This window comes from Gopherus flavomarginatus, chromosome 17 (assembly GCF_025201925.1).
Source record: "Gopherus flavomarginatus isolate rGopFla2 chromosome 17, rGopFla2.mat.asm, whole genome shotgun sequence".
Classification (NCBI taxonomy): Eukaryota; Metazoa; Chordata; order Testudines; family Testudinidae; genus Gopherus; species Gopherus flavomarginatus.
Window position 1 is genome coordinate 24,419,143 of NC_066633.1, and position 13,070 is coordinate 24,432,212.

Below are 13,070 nucleotides of genomic sequence, written 5' to 3' on the forward strand. Positions count from 1 at the left end.
AACCCAAAATAATACTGTCTTCCACTGTATAGAAAAATCTGCACAGCACAAGCTCATAAAAATTTGCCCTCTCCCTCCATGTGAAGAGAGATATGCACAACTTTTTGTGCCCCCCATTAGAAATTGCACAAACTGGGTTTAATAATAAACAAAACAAATGTATTAACTATAAAAGGCAGATTTTTAGTGATTACAAGAGACAGCAAACAGAACGAAGCAGATTACTGAACAAATAAAATAAAACACAAACTAAGCTTGAGTCACTAAAGAAACAAGTTACAAAATGTAGTTTCTTACTTTAAATTTTATTTTAGGCAGGCTGCAAAGTTTCTGTAGCTCAGAGTTCCAATTATTTCCCTGTCTCAGTCTGGACTCACCCCTGCCTTTCCCTTCAGGTTAGTTCCTTTGTTCATTCAGGTTCTTTCAGCAGTCCTTCTTCTTTGGTAGGCAATAGACGAGAGTCCCAATTAACCCCTTCCCAGCCTTTAGAAAGGGTTTACCTAAGGCCAGAATCCTTTGTTTGAGCCCCATCCCCCTACAGTGGAAAAGTATCAGTAGTGTCCAAGGGGGTATTTTTCATCAGGTGACATTATCACCTGACCTTGTAGTGTCATTGTAGTATACCAGAAAGCACCTCAGGAAGGTGGGAGATTAGTATCTTCAGAGTTCTATTATCCTTCTTAAATACGTCATTCAGGATGATTGCCTACTGTCTGATGATTGCCCCCAAGTACACACACAGTTGTAATTGTTACATAGTCAATATTCCTAACTTTAAATACAGAAATGCTACATGCATACAAATTGGATAATCACATTCATAAATCATAACCTTTCCAACTATATCTTACATGAGCTATCTTGCATAAAGTGTATCTTAGTTATGCCATATTCATATAACCGTATTTATATGAAGCATATGGGGTGTAACATCACACATGTATCTCAGAAAAACTGTCTCCTGTGTTTTACGAAACTGTCTAGTTATGATTTTTGTAAACCTTGCACAGGTTTTTGTAACCACCTGAAGGAGCTGCTGGCCAGCTTAACCAGAAAATGATAACAGACTTTCAGAGCATCCAATGATTCCCCTACCCTCTGCACTTAAGAGCCTGGTCTACACTAGCATTTTTTCCTAAACTCTTTCCCCACTGTTTCTACTCGGTTCAGCTCCACTGGTGGTCACCACTTACACTTATGCTTCATAAGTATAAACAAGGCAATCGCAGGCGCCAAAGTGTGAACTACTCTATAAATCTGTTCAGATGAAATGATGCTTAACGTCACAGCAGGGTCTTCAAGCCCTACCTACACTAATGAATGGTTCACTCCACTGGTGGAAGCAATGGTTGGAATAGTGTAGATACAGTCATATATTCTGAGTGGAAGAAAAGTGTAACGAGAGTGATGACTTTGCTGTTGAAAAGGAGGTGGCAATACGCTTCTTTGTCACCCACACCCCATTCACTCCAGTTGATGCCCACCAAAGCCATCCCCTGAATTCACTTCCTCCCTCCCCACCCTGTGAAAAGTTTCTTTTTTACGAAAATGTGGTCATCCTATCATGACTTAAAACAAACCTCAAAACATGTTTAGCAATAATTCTTTAGGATCTGCCAAACAGACTTCCACAGTCTAAGGATCAACCTAATTTATCTTCTCAAGCTATAAAATGGAAAAGTAATTACTCATTATTCCTAAGTCTACTGCATCTTGAAGACTGCAAATGTAGTTTAATGAGGTACTCGACTTTCACAGTAACTAAATTAATACAGCACAGCTTCCCAAACCTAATATCTCCAGTTTAAAAATGCATACTAAAAACCACGGTACAAAAAAGTCCCAGCTGTACAGGATCGTTTATAGAATGCAAAGTTTACACAGATGGGACACATCACACATCCCATTATGTCTGTATCAGCATACCAGCCTTTGCAAATCTGCCCTAAATAAAAACAAAATTGACAACACATTGTGTTTGAGGCCAGCTGGGCTGCATACTCTTAGCATTGATTTGGCAAAGCTTAGATTGTTCTTTGCACTTCTAACAAACATCTTGCTTACAAATGGAAAATTTGCTAACATTCTTAAATCTTCTTTAATGTTCAAACGTGATTAGGAACCTGTTCGGCTAGGTTTCCTGGAGGGATCAACTCATTGGCCACCAAATCCATGGAGACAAAGCTCTAGATTACTTAGAACATAGTGGAATATGACACAGCTTTCTTAGGAGCCAAAGGAAAGACAAACTCTGACTCTGTGCATATTTTAGCCTGTGTACATTACTGTGCTAACCCTTTACTGACACATCAAAACATGATCTTAAAGAATCTTAAAACTCTTATTGTTACAAACTATCTTAGGTGGACAAAGATACAATTGTCAACATATGGAAATGTTTAGGAAATGTTACCATTTTCTGTCCAAGTACACCTCTACCCCGATATAACGCTGCCCTGGGGAGCCAAAAAATCTTACCACATTGTAGGTGAAACCACGTCATATCGAACTTGCTTTGATCTGCCAGAGTGTGCAGCCCCGCCCCCCTGGAGCGCTGCTTTACCGCGATATATCTAAATTCGTGTTATATCGGGTCGCATTATATCAGAGTAGAGGTGTATTCTACAGTCAAATACAATAGAATAGGCAAAATGTATAGCAATTCAGTGTTCTACACAAAGACTGTCAGCAAAAGGTGCTTTATTTAGCTTATAAACAAAATCCATTTGTCCTTTTCATGAGGGAGCTTTTGAAAGATGCTGGATGCATTATGGCAGGTAAGAAACAGCAAAGTACATGTAAACTAAAAAATGAATCACAAACTCCATCCAGCATTTATGATGGAAAAATTCAGTAAAGCACAATTTTGTACAAACAAAGGAAAAAGCTTGGCTATACATTAACATAATAAAATAAACTAGCAGCTATATCTGAAAAGATCTGGGATGTATTCCTTGGATAATTTCTCAGTTCATAAACTTTTCCATCAGGTTTTCTAGTTTCTTTTTACTACCTCCTGGATTTCTGGGCTGTTATTTTATCCAGCAAATGGGTCATAAATGTAGTATCCCAGAACAAATAGGTTTTATAGCAAACATACCTTAAGACTTCTACTAGGAAATCACTGCACAAGAGAAAGAAACACTTCACCCTTTTGTCTGAGGCTGCGAAAAATCAACCCAATGATTTTTCTTCCCCCATTTTTTGAACTTCTGCATAACTTTGAAATCGTAACATAAGTTAACATATATTTGAAAGAACTGTAATACCAAAAACTTTAGGATCTAACTTCAAGATGTGAAAACTATATTCTAAAAAGTTACAAGGGATATGATCATCAATATTTTTGTTGTGTCTCTTAAGAATCAATTAGAAAATTACTATAGAGAACGGGTTAGAAGCCTAGAGGGAAAGAAGGGAATATCACAGGAAACAAGGGCAGGGGTAGGGGATGGAATTAACTCTCAATGGATGTTGAAAAGGGAAGTGGGGTGGAGTCGTGAATTGTTAATGGGTTTAGTTTGCTAAAATCCAGAAACTACTGAAAACTATGCTAGACATATTATATAAGGCAGTCTGACTAGCTTTTTTTTCCCCCATCTTCAGTCTTCATAGTATTGACTTTACTAAGTAATTGTTACTCATTCTGTAGAAAACCTGAAAGTTATTGATCACTATTACAAATAGGTGATTAGTCTTTAGTTAGTACCAGCCGTCAATGTATGGATTTAAATGATTCAACATGCTTCAAATTGAAGGAAGTAGAAGAGAACAAAAGATTAAACAGACAGAAGTATGAAAACAGATAAAACCTCCACAGTAAAATGGAAACATTGTCAAGAATGATGGAGCAGTAAGACAGAAGCAATGTGTGCTTAACTCAAGAAATTGGTTTCTTTGGATCTTTCAAGAACAAATGTGTAAGTGAACGAAACTTTGTCTTTAGAACGTGAAGAGCAGAACACTTATGAGCATGATGACCTTTCTGATGTCACTGCTGTCATTCAAACACAGCTGTGATGACAATTTAAATCTTTCCCAAGCCTTCCAGAAGCTCTTCAACATGTCTCTGATCATCTCTCACACCCAAAAATAGCAAAGATCTGTTAGCAAACATGCCATGACAATCATTGCAAGGCAAGGATGAAATTAAGAAGAAATCTGCAACCTTGTTTTATGCCAACATTGCCTTGAATGTAGCACAAAATTAGGAATGTAAAGAAATGACGGAAGCAGTAGATCCTGGATATACTCTTCCAGACAGGACAAATTTACAGGTCAACTAAGAGATCCTACAAAGAAAGAAAAGAGGAAATGTAAATCAAGGATTAAAAGAATCAACATTAAAACAGGAGTTTTGGCAGAACATGACAAATGATCCCGTAATGGATACAAGCATCAATAAAAGCTATCAGTTTAATGTTACTGTTTCTCCATCTGAAAAGAAAAGCATAGAATATTCTGCTCCAGTTTCTGAAGATGCTATCTAACAATACAGAGTAAAGGAGACCTTTGCTATTTGCTAGGTCATTGGAAATAAAATGAAAAAGATGAAAGAACTTTTCAGGTACCATCAACCTAAACTTTAAACCTTCCTGAGAAAGAAGTACCACATATAGTCACAAAGTGCACTGGCCAAGTTCAAAACTACTTCCACAACTACCGTAAGACTAATGGCTGGATGATATAAAACACAGAATGAATGCTCCCAGCTTCTCAGTAACCCTTGTTGGAATTCTCAGAAAGATGAGGTCTCTACATTTGTAGCTAACTACCATAAAGGTCTGTTGATACTTGCACTGAGAATAATAATGAATTTGTTAAAACACAGAATTCAACATGGATGAACTCTTCAGAGAACAGATTTAAAAAAATTATTAAAGTTAAAGTTTAAAATTAAATATACACAAGTTAAGAGAGAAGGTACTGTACATCTGGGGTCAGGCTTGAGTTATGAAGGATTACAGGTATCAGTTGCAAGGATGAAGAGATACATACATATCACATAACCAGCACAGACCCAGATTGGGGTGCAAGAGTTTTTAAAGTGTCAGTGGATAACTGGGCTCGGGTACGCCACCCATGGACTGTATAAGGAGTATCAGTGTAGCGAATAAGTACATGGGTAGGGTGCGTCCCCTGGTTCGTCAGGGAAGGAAGTGGGTTATTTCTCTGGTTGGCGGTATCAATTACTCAACATGGTATTGACAATATCCTGTGACATGTTCCGTATAAACGTCTCTGGACCACCTGATGGTGCCAGATACCACAAGCTGTCTCATGAGCCGGGCGTGGCATCAACCAACTCCGCATGCTCTCAGAACCAGCTCGTTGTGGGGGTCCCATGAGCCCAGGGCTCCCATGATCAGGGTGTGTATCTCGACCTCGTAGCCCTAGGCTCTCAGGGTCTCGGCCAGCAGGGTGTACTTCAAAGCCTTCCATGCTCGGGCCTCATGGAAGGCCAGTGACCTGTTTTCAAATGGCACCATGACGTCTACCATGAGGACCTTCTTCTTTTCTGCATCTGTCACGACGATGTTGGGTTGCAGTCTGCTGTCTGTCCTGGGGATGGCCGAGTCGAGGGTGATCTTCCCCCAGGGACGACAGGATGGCTTTCACCAGCCTGGACGGTGTTGTGGCAGCGCCGCCAGGCTCTGAAGTGCTGTTTGCATCCACTACTAAACTACAAAACAATTGAAAGAAGCTCTGAAGGGGCTTGAAATTACCAACTGACTACTGTCAAGGTACCAGTGGAAATCTGGCTTGGTCTGTTAACACCAGAACTAGACCCATACAAGGATAATATCAAAATATGAATCAAAGAAGCTATGAAAACATTCAGTTGCTTAGTCAATGTGTCTCACCTCAAATACTAAGGCCATAGGCTGAGCCCCAAATAGGTGGAGGTGGCTAAAATATGGCTTATGGAATGTAGCCCTGAGTTCCTTTCTTCTCTTCCAGCATTCAGAATTGAAAGATCCAGATTTATATATTTTAAAGGAAGTTGGATCACAATTTGTTGCATCAAAATGGTGGAAAAGTTATGAAGGAAAATTGTGGAAGAATAAAATTTAAATTTTCTCAGTTTTTAAAAGACCTGTGCTTCTGTTCAGCCAGCTCAGCACTGACTGAGCACATACAAAGAACATTCAGAATGGTTCTGGCTAAACCAGTAGGGGAACAATGGCCTTGAAATAACACATCCAAATATTAATAATTTTGGCTCCAAGAGTTTTGGATTGACCTTTATATATTTTGGCATGGAGGAAAACTGATGCCCATTCTGAGCTAAATTCTGTTCTGGTACAGAGTTTATTGCTGAGCTGTAATTTTCCATTTGCTCTTTCAAAGTGCACAGGTAAAGTGATTAATACTTTACAGCAAGCTGCAGGGTGACTGTATTTCATTTTGCCAGTTCTATCAATATTGTAAGCCGCACCTTATTTTATATGTTTGTTGAGTACAAACGAGAACTGTATTATTATGAGAACAAAGGAAAACAAAAAACCTAAGCAAGCCAAAGATTATCACATTTTATGTCCTCTATCATAAGGCACCAAAATAGAGAAGGTAAAAGTCTGTCCTGGGATACATACCAGGCAGTGATTCTGTCAAGGCACTCTGTGGACGTCAAACTGCCTGTATAGAACATGAATGACACTAAACGCCTGCCTATGGATTAAGTATGGAGTCCTCTCTTGCTCAGAATATGTGCTTTATATTTAATGTTTAAAGCCTTAAATTTTAATTAAGATTAGAAATTCCATCAATATAAAATAGTGAATACAGAAGACAAGTTAACAAAAAATAAATAAATAAAGTATACAAGACAGCATAAGAACAGGTTTAAAGAAAAAGAATATTTTTACATCATCTTCTTGGGTAAGTTTAAAGAATTTTTGATGCTGGGAACTATATGGCCCAGAGGGATTGGTAATCAGAGAGAAAATTGAACCTCTAAATTGAAATCCAAATCATGTCAATAGTGGCCCCAAACCACTATCTTAACATCTGCGAGCTGTTTGATAACCTGTGTGAAATGAGTTAGATTTCTTAGTGTCCACATCACAGTCATACTAATCGGCAGCATGCTGACAGTCTAAACCTGTGGTTCTCGATCTTTCCAGACTACTGTCCCACTTTCAGCAGTTTGATTTGTCTTATGTACCCCAAGTTTCACCTCACTTAAAAACTACTTGCTCACAAAATTAGACAAAAATACAAAAGCGTCACAGCACAGTATTACTGAAACATTGTTTACTTTCTCATTTTCACCATATAATTGTAAAATAAACCAACTGGAATATAAATATTGTACTTATATTTCAGCGTGATACTTGAGCCTGTTTTTCACTTGTGAGCTGTGTCATTCTGGGAGATAGTGAAGCAATAAAGTTTTTCTCCACATTGAGTCTATTTCTATTCTTTGTCTTGAGGCAGCCATAGCAGAAAATGAGACTTCACAAAGATATGTTGACCCAAAAGGTAACAGAACATCCAAAGCATGGCTCCCAAGGTCACTGTACTCTTTCTGTTCTAACCACCAGAACAAGAGTAGTATGGAGTCATTTATCTTAATTTGCAGACCATGGTCTGAGGATAGCAAAAGAAGATTATCTTGCTGACTGGCAGAGAGGTTGCTGTTGCTAACATCTGACAAAATGAATGGGTTTCTCACTTCGTCAAGTTGAGCTGAGTTGTGTTGAATGTTGTGGAAATATAACTTCAACTCACATGTCAAGTGGGCCAAATGATGTACATATGAGTGCTTTTGTAGAAATAGCTGAAGCTTTTTTTTTTTTTTTTTCATTTTAATCTAAAAAAAATCTATGGCTTACTTGCATGCACAAGGTGTTCTGTCTTCAAATGTCACAGCAAATGTGCTGGCTTCAAACAGTTATTTGATAGAGTTTCTCCGTAACGGAAAAACAAAGCTTTAGGTGGATTGTCACTTGCCGATGTGAAACCAAAAGCAACAGATTCCCTGCAGAACTGATGATGGGTTTTTTTCCGGTCATCTTCAATTTCTTTCACTGTCGTCACTACCGCTGCTTCCAGCTCCTCGTTTTAAAAATCTATCAATTTTTATATCACAAGCACCTACACATCATGACAACTTCAACCTCATTAATGTGCTTGCACTCATCAGTAAAGGACATAAAACGCATCTAATACCCTGTGTATACCCACTTTACATTACCCAATAACATACAGAGCAAGTCATTGCCTGTATGAAATTTTACGCTATCTTTGCTAGTGCTATTTACATAGCCTGTTGTAAAACTAGGCAAATATCTAGATGAGTTGACGTACCCCTTGGAAGACATCTGTGTATCCATATAACAATAGTGAACAGCTGGTAAGTGGATGAATTTAATCTTAATATCCAGCATTCACACAATGTTTGGAGGGGGTAGTTTAGTTAAGAAGGGATATAAAGAAAGAAGACTTGATGAAAAGTCTAGTGAGCTCGAAGAGAGTAGTTTTCCAAAATGTTTTATTACTTTTTTGAGAGGCACACTTCACTAATGGGAAAGGGTCTGGGCAGAGATTGGAGGCCAACCTGCAAAAAAAATAAAGGAAAGAAACAAAGCACACAAGCCTGGCTTTCTGCCTTTCAATCTTCAACTACAGTTGGTCTGTGCAAGAAGCATTTGCAGCACTGGCTCCTGCAGAGAACTTGACAATGTTCAGCGATGTCTTCGAAATGAAGGGACCAGCTTCCTTTTCCACAGACTTCACTTGTTTGTGTATTTTTAACAGTCCTCTGAAGATAACTGGACCATTTAAGTTCTGTGACTAATGTGTGCATGCTTGCCACCAAGGACTCAGTAATCTTCCTCAAGCGCCTTCCACCCCACGGGTTGTCTGATCTTTGGGGAGATGTCCCCTTCCAGTATAACAGTGCATTTTGCCAAGCCTGCAATGCATGTATTTACTTTTAGGTAGACGGACAAGAGATCCACTGGCTCTGTGGAGGAGGAAAAAAGCAGTGGACATGTTTATTCCTTGACTTTAGAAAAGCTTTTGATGCGGTCTCCCACAGTATTCTTGTCGGCAAGTTAAAGAAGTATGGGCTGGATGAATGGACTATAAGGTGGATAGAAAGCTGGCTAGATCATCGGGCTCAACGGGTAGTGATCAATGGCTCCATGTCTAGTTAGCAGCCGGTATCAAGCGGAGTGCCCAAGAGTTGGTTCTAGGGCTGGTTTTGTTCAATATCTTCATTAATGATATGGAGGATGGCGTGGACTGCACTCTCAGCAAGTTCTCAGATGACACAAAACTGGGAGGTAGATATGCTGGAGGGTAGGGATAGGATACAGAGGGACCTAGACAAATTAGAGGACTGGGCCAAAAGAAATCTGATGAGGTTCAACAAGGACAAGTGCAGAGTCCTGCACTTAGGATGAAAGAATCCCATTCACTGCTACGGACTAGGGACTGAATGTCTAGGCAGCAGTTCTGCAGAAAAGGACCCAGGGGTTACAGTAGACTAGAAGCTGGATATGAGTCAACCCCTAGTTGCCAAGAAGGCTAATGGCATTTTGGACTATATAAGCAGGAGCACTGCCAGCAGACTGAGGGACGTGATTATTCCCCTCTATTCAACATTGGTGAGGCCTCACCTGGAGTAGCGTGTCTAGTTTTGGGCCCCACACTACAAGAATGATGTGGAAAAATTGGAAAGAGTCCAGTGGAGGTCAACAAAAATGATTAGAGGGATGGAGCACATGACTTATGAGGAGAGGCTGAGGGATCTGGGATTATTTAGTCTGCAGAAGAGAAGAATGAGGGGGGATTTGATAGCTCTTTTCAACTACCTGAAAGGGGGTTTCAAAGAGGATGGATCTAGACTGTTCTCAATGGTAGCAGGTGATAGAACAAGGAGTAATGGTCTCAAGTTGCAGTGGGGGAGATTTAGGTTGGATATGAGGAAAAACTTTTTCACTAGGAGGGTGGTGAAGCACTGGAATGGGTTACCTAGGGAGGTGGTGGAATCTCCTTTCTTAGAGGTTTTTAAGGTCAGGCTTGATAAAGCCCTGGCTGGGATGATTTAGGTGGGGATTGGTCCTGCTCTGAGCAGGGGGTTGGACTAGATACCTCCTGAGGTCCCTTCCAACTCTGATATTCTATTATTCTAACAGCTTCTTTCTTTTCCTGCCATGGATTATCTAATCTCTAAGGAGACCATTTTCTTGGAGTGTTTAGGATAACCCTTCCATATGGAACTGGACCGTAGTGCAGACTCTTTAAACACCAAAGGGACTCCTTGTGGGTTGGGACCCATACTCATTCTGGCCTCTCTACACATCACCACACACAACTATCTCAACACTTTAGGCAGGATCCACTGCACTGACGTCAGAGGAAGAACAAAGGAGGTGCTGGGGGCTGACAACAGCACAGCACAAACTGGAACCTCTGAGACAGAAACTGCCTCTGTTCCTTCTTTGGCTGTATTCACCCCATCCAGCTGACAGCTTGGGGAGGAGGGAGGGAGGAAATGGGAGAAGCAGGGCTTCTGAACTCCTTCTCCATGCTACTCCAATATATGGGAATGGTCAGGTGACCTCCTGCACTGCTGTAGAGAAAGGCCAATTCTAGGTTTCAAATTGTCAGGCACAACTAATTTAGAGTACTGTTTTACTCTACTGGACCAGCGCTAATTCTCAGTTTTGCACCTATATGCAGATGTCTTAAGAAGCTGCAACTTTGCTAACTAAATATATATTTATTCAAGAAAAAAGAACATCAGTAATATCCAATTGTAAATTCTGGGAAAGCAGGAGGTCTGCAAAAAGGACTGTTCCGCTCTCTGCGGGGGAGTAGGAAGGAAGGAAATGTGAATTATAAGCTTCTACAAAAGATCCATTTTTTAAAAGAAAGGGAATTAGATTTAAGTAGAAAAGGCTATGCTTAATATCACTGCATAACCTGGGAAAAGCTAGAAAATTCTAGGCTAAGGATAACAGAGTATCCTCATGTCATATTGTTGGGTCTTCCACCACAATGGTGAAGGGAGAAGAGGCTGAAAAGCCCATCTTTGACCGATAAGTTTGCATCACAACCTTCACACTATTTAAAGAATCACAATTTGGCATTCACCTCCATATAGCTTACCCTTGCCTCTTCTGTAATGGGGCAAGGGATGCAAATATCAGTTTAAAAAGTTAACCAGTTAAACAATTAAAATTATATTGTCTAGCTGGTTAACCATTAACTGAGGTAACTGGGGTTCCACTAGCATGGTTGGGGCTGGGGCACCTCTGACCAGCCGGCCTTCTGCCAGCCCAATGTGGCCGGGGTCCCTCCTGCTGGTCCAGCACGGCAAGGACAGGGTATCTGCTGCTGGGGTTAATAGTTGAAGTCGGTTAATTCGTAAGCCTAATGCTTACGGGTTAACCTTTTACATCCCTAAATGGGACTATTAAAAAGCACATATTTTTGCTTTTAAAAAATAGTGGTAACTCATAACTGAGCAGAGACAAAGACTCTGTTGATACAACAACATGTGGCTTAAATCTGAAAGGAGAAAGAAAGCTGTTCTGTTAAACCGACAGCTCTACACACAGGGCTTATATTTTAACTGGTGTAATAAATCACGGAAAAAGAGTTCTGTTTGGCCGAAAGAAGCATTTATTCGGACAGGGAACAAGAGTGTTTTAAAATCACTCTGGACACTGTACACAAAATTATTTATTCATTTTACTTTCTTTAAATATTTCCCAAAAGTTTTGCATTTGTTCTGCTTAGAGCTATTTACTCTTTGGTATTTAATCTATTCCATGTCAGGCTGCCAAAACCATTGAGCTCTTATCTAAACAGCTCCTCTCTACTCATTGTGGGGGTTAGATCTCACTCAAAGGAGCATTGCGGGTGACAAGAAAGCAGCTCACTCAATTTGCATTATCACATTAGACCCTGCCATTTTCCTGCATTAATCCAGATGAAGGACCAACACAGAGTCCATGTTTTCCTCTAACCAACAGCCAATCCCTCTCTTCCTCTACTGTTTTCCCTCCTTTTTACTAGCACGTGCCCTATTTTCTTCCAAATAGCTTTTGGCACGTTTTCTTTTCAGATATACATTCTTATTTATGTATAAGCCTTTGTGCAGTGGCTGCCGCTGCCTGTCCACATCAGCACAGTATCTTAATACACAGGGTGTACTGAAACCAACAAAAACACATGAGACTCAAAATCCTTAGGCACTGGTTCTCCCAGTAACTTTAAAGAGGTGCTCAAGAAGTTACCATCATTACTCCATCCTTGGAACTCCACCAGAAACACCCTCATTGGTCTCTAGATCCTAAACAGTTGCACCATTGCTGATGTATACTAAAAAATGAGGAGAAGAACTTGGCAGAACATTCTAAGCACAATACTGAAATGTAACTGGAGATGGGACTAAGGACTGTAGCAGTCTATTTAAATAAAAATCAGATGGTACCTGGAACTGATTACAGCCCTCAAGGAAGGAGGATGCTGGAGCATATTAATGACATTTAACACTCATATGTCATTGTTAAGTTATTGGCTAACACATGCAAACATGTCATTATACAACTCAGATGAGTCTTCAAAGATGCAAACCAGAATATAAACTGTGCCACAAAACTAAATTAGCCTTTCCAGTTAGTTTGTGGAACTGAACTGTGAGAAAAAATATCGTAGGAGACAGTATGCCACAGAAAAGTATTTCATACAAGCATCTGGGGCTTCCTTTGACCATCTTGTATGGAGAATCATATTCCATGATTTTGTTCCACAATGCCCACCTTGTGTGTGTGGTAAAGTAGGGAGAAGATGAGTAAGTGTGACATGGCATAGTATGTAAGTAAGGTGAGAATTTTTGAGATACAAGTTTTTGTCATTCAAATTCTGTAATCACTGATGGGAATCATGAGGGTAAAGCCCTTCAGGAAGAGTTAAAACCACCCCCTTCCTACCCCTAAGTGGGAATATGATATAAAAATGTCACCTCAGAATCCTATCTGGAAAATCTGCACTTATGCCATTTCACGTTTGCCATTCTGGCACAAAAGATTTTTTTCTTAGAAGATGAA

The 13,070-nt window shown here is 39.9% G+C and overlaps 1 protein-coding gene across 5 annotated transcripts in view; it reads right to left on the reverse strand.

Annotated features, from left to right (window-relative positions):
* Positions 1-13,070, reverse strand: part of EXD3 (exonuclease 3'-5' domain containing 3) — a 588,712-nt gene that overhangs the window by 570,415 nt on the left and 5,227 nt on the right. The window lies entirely within an intron of this gene.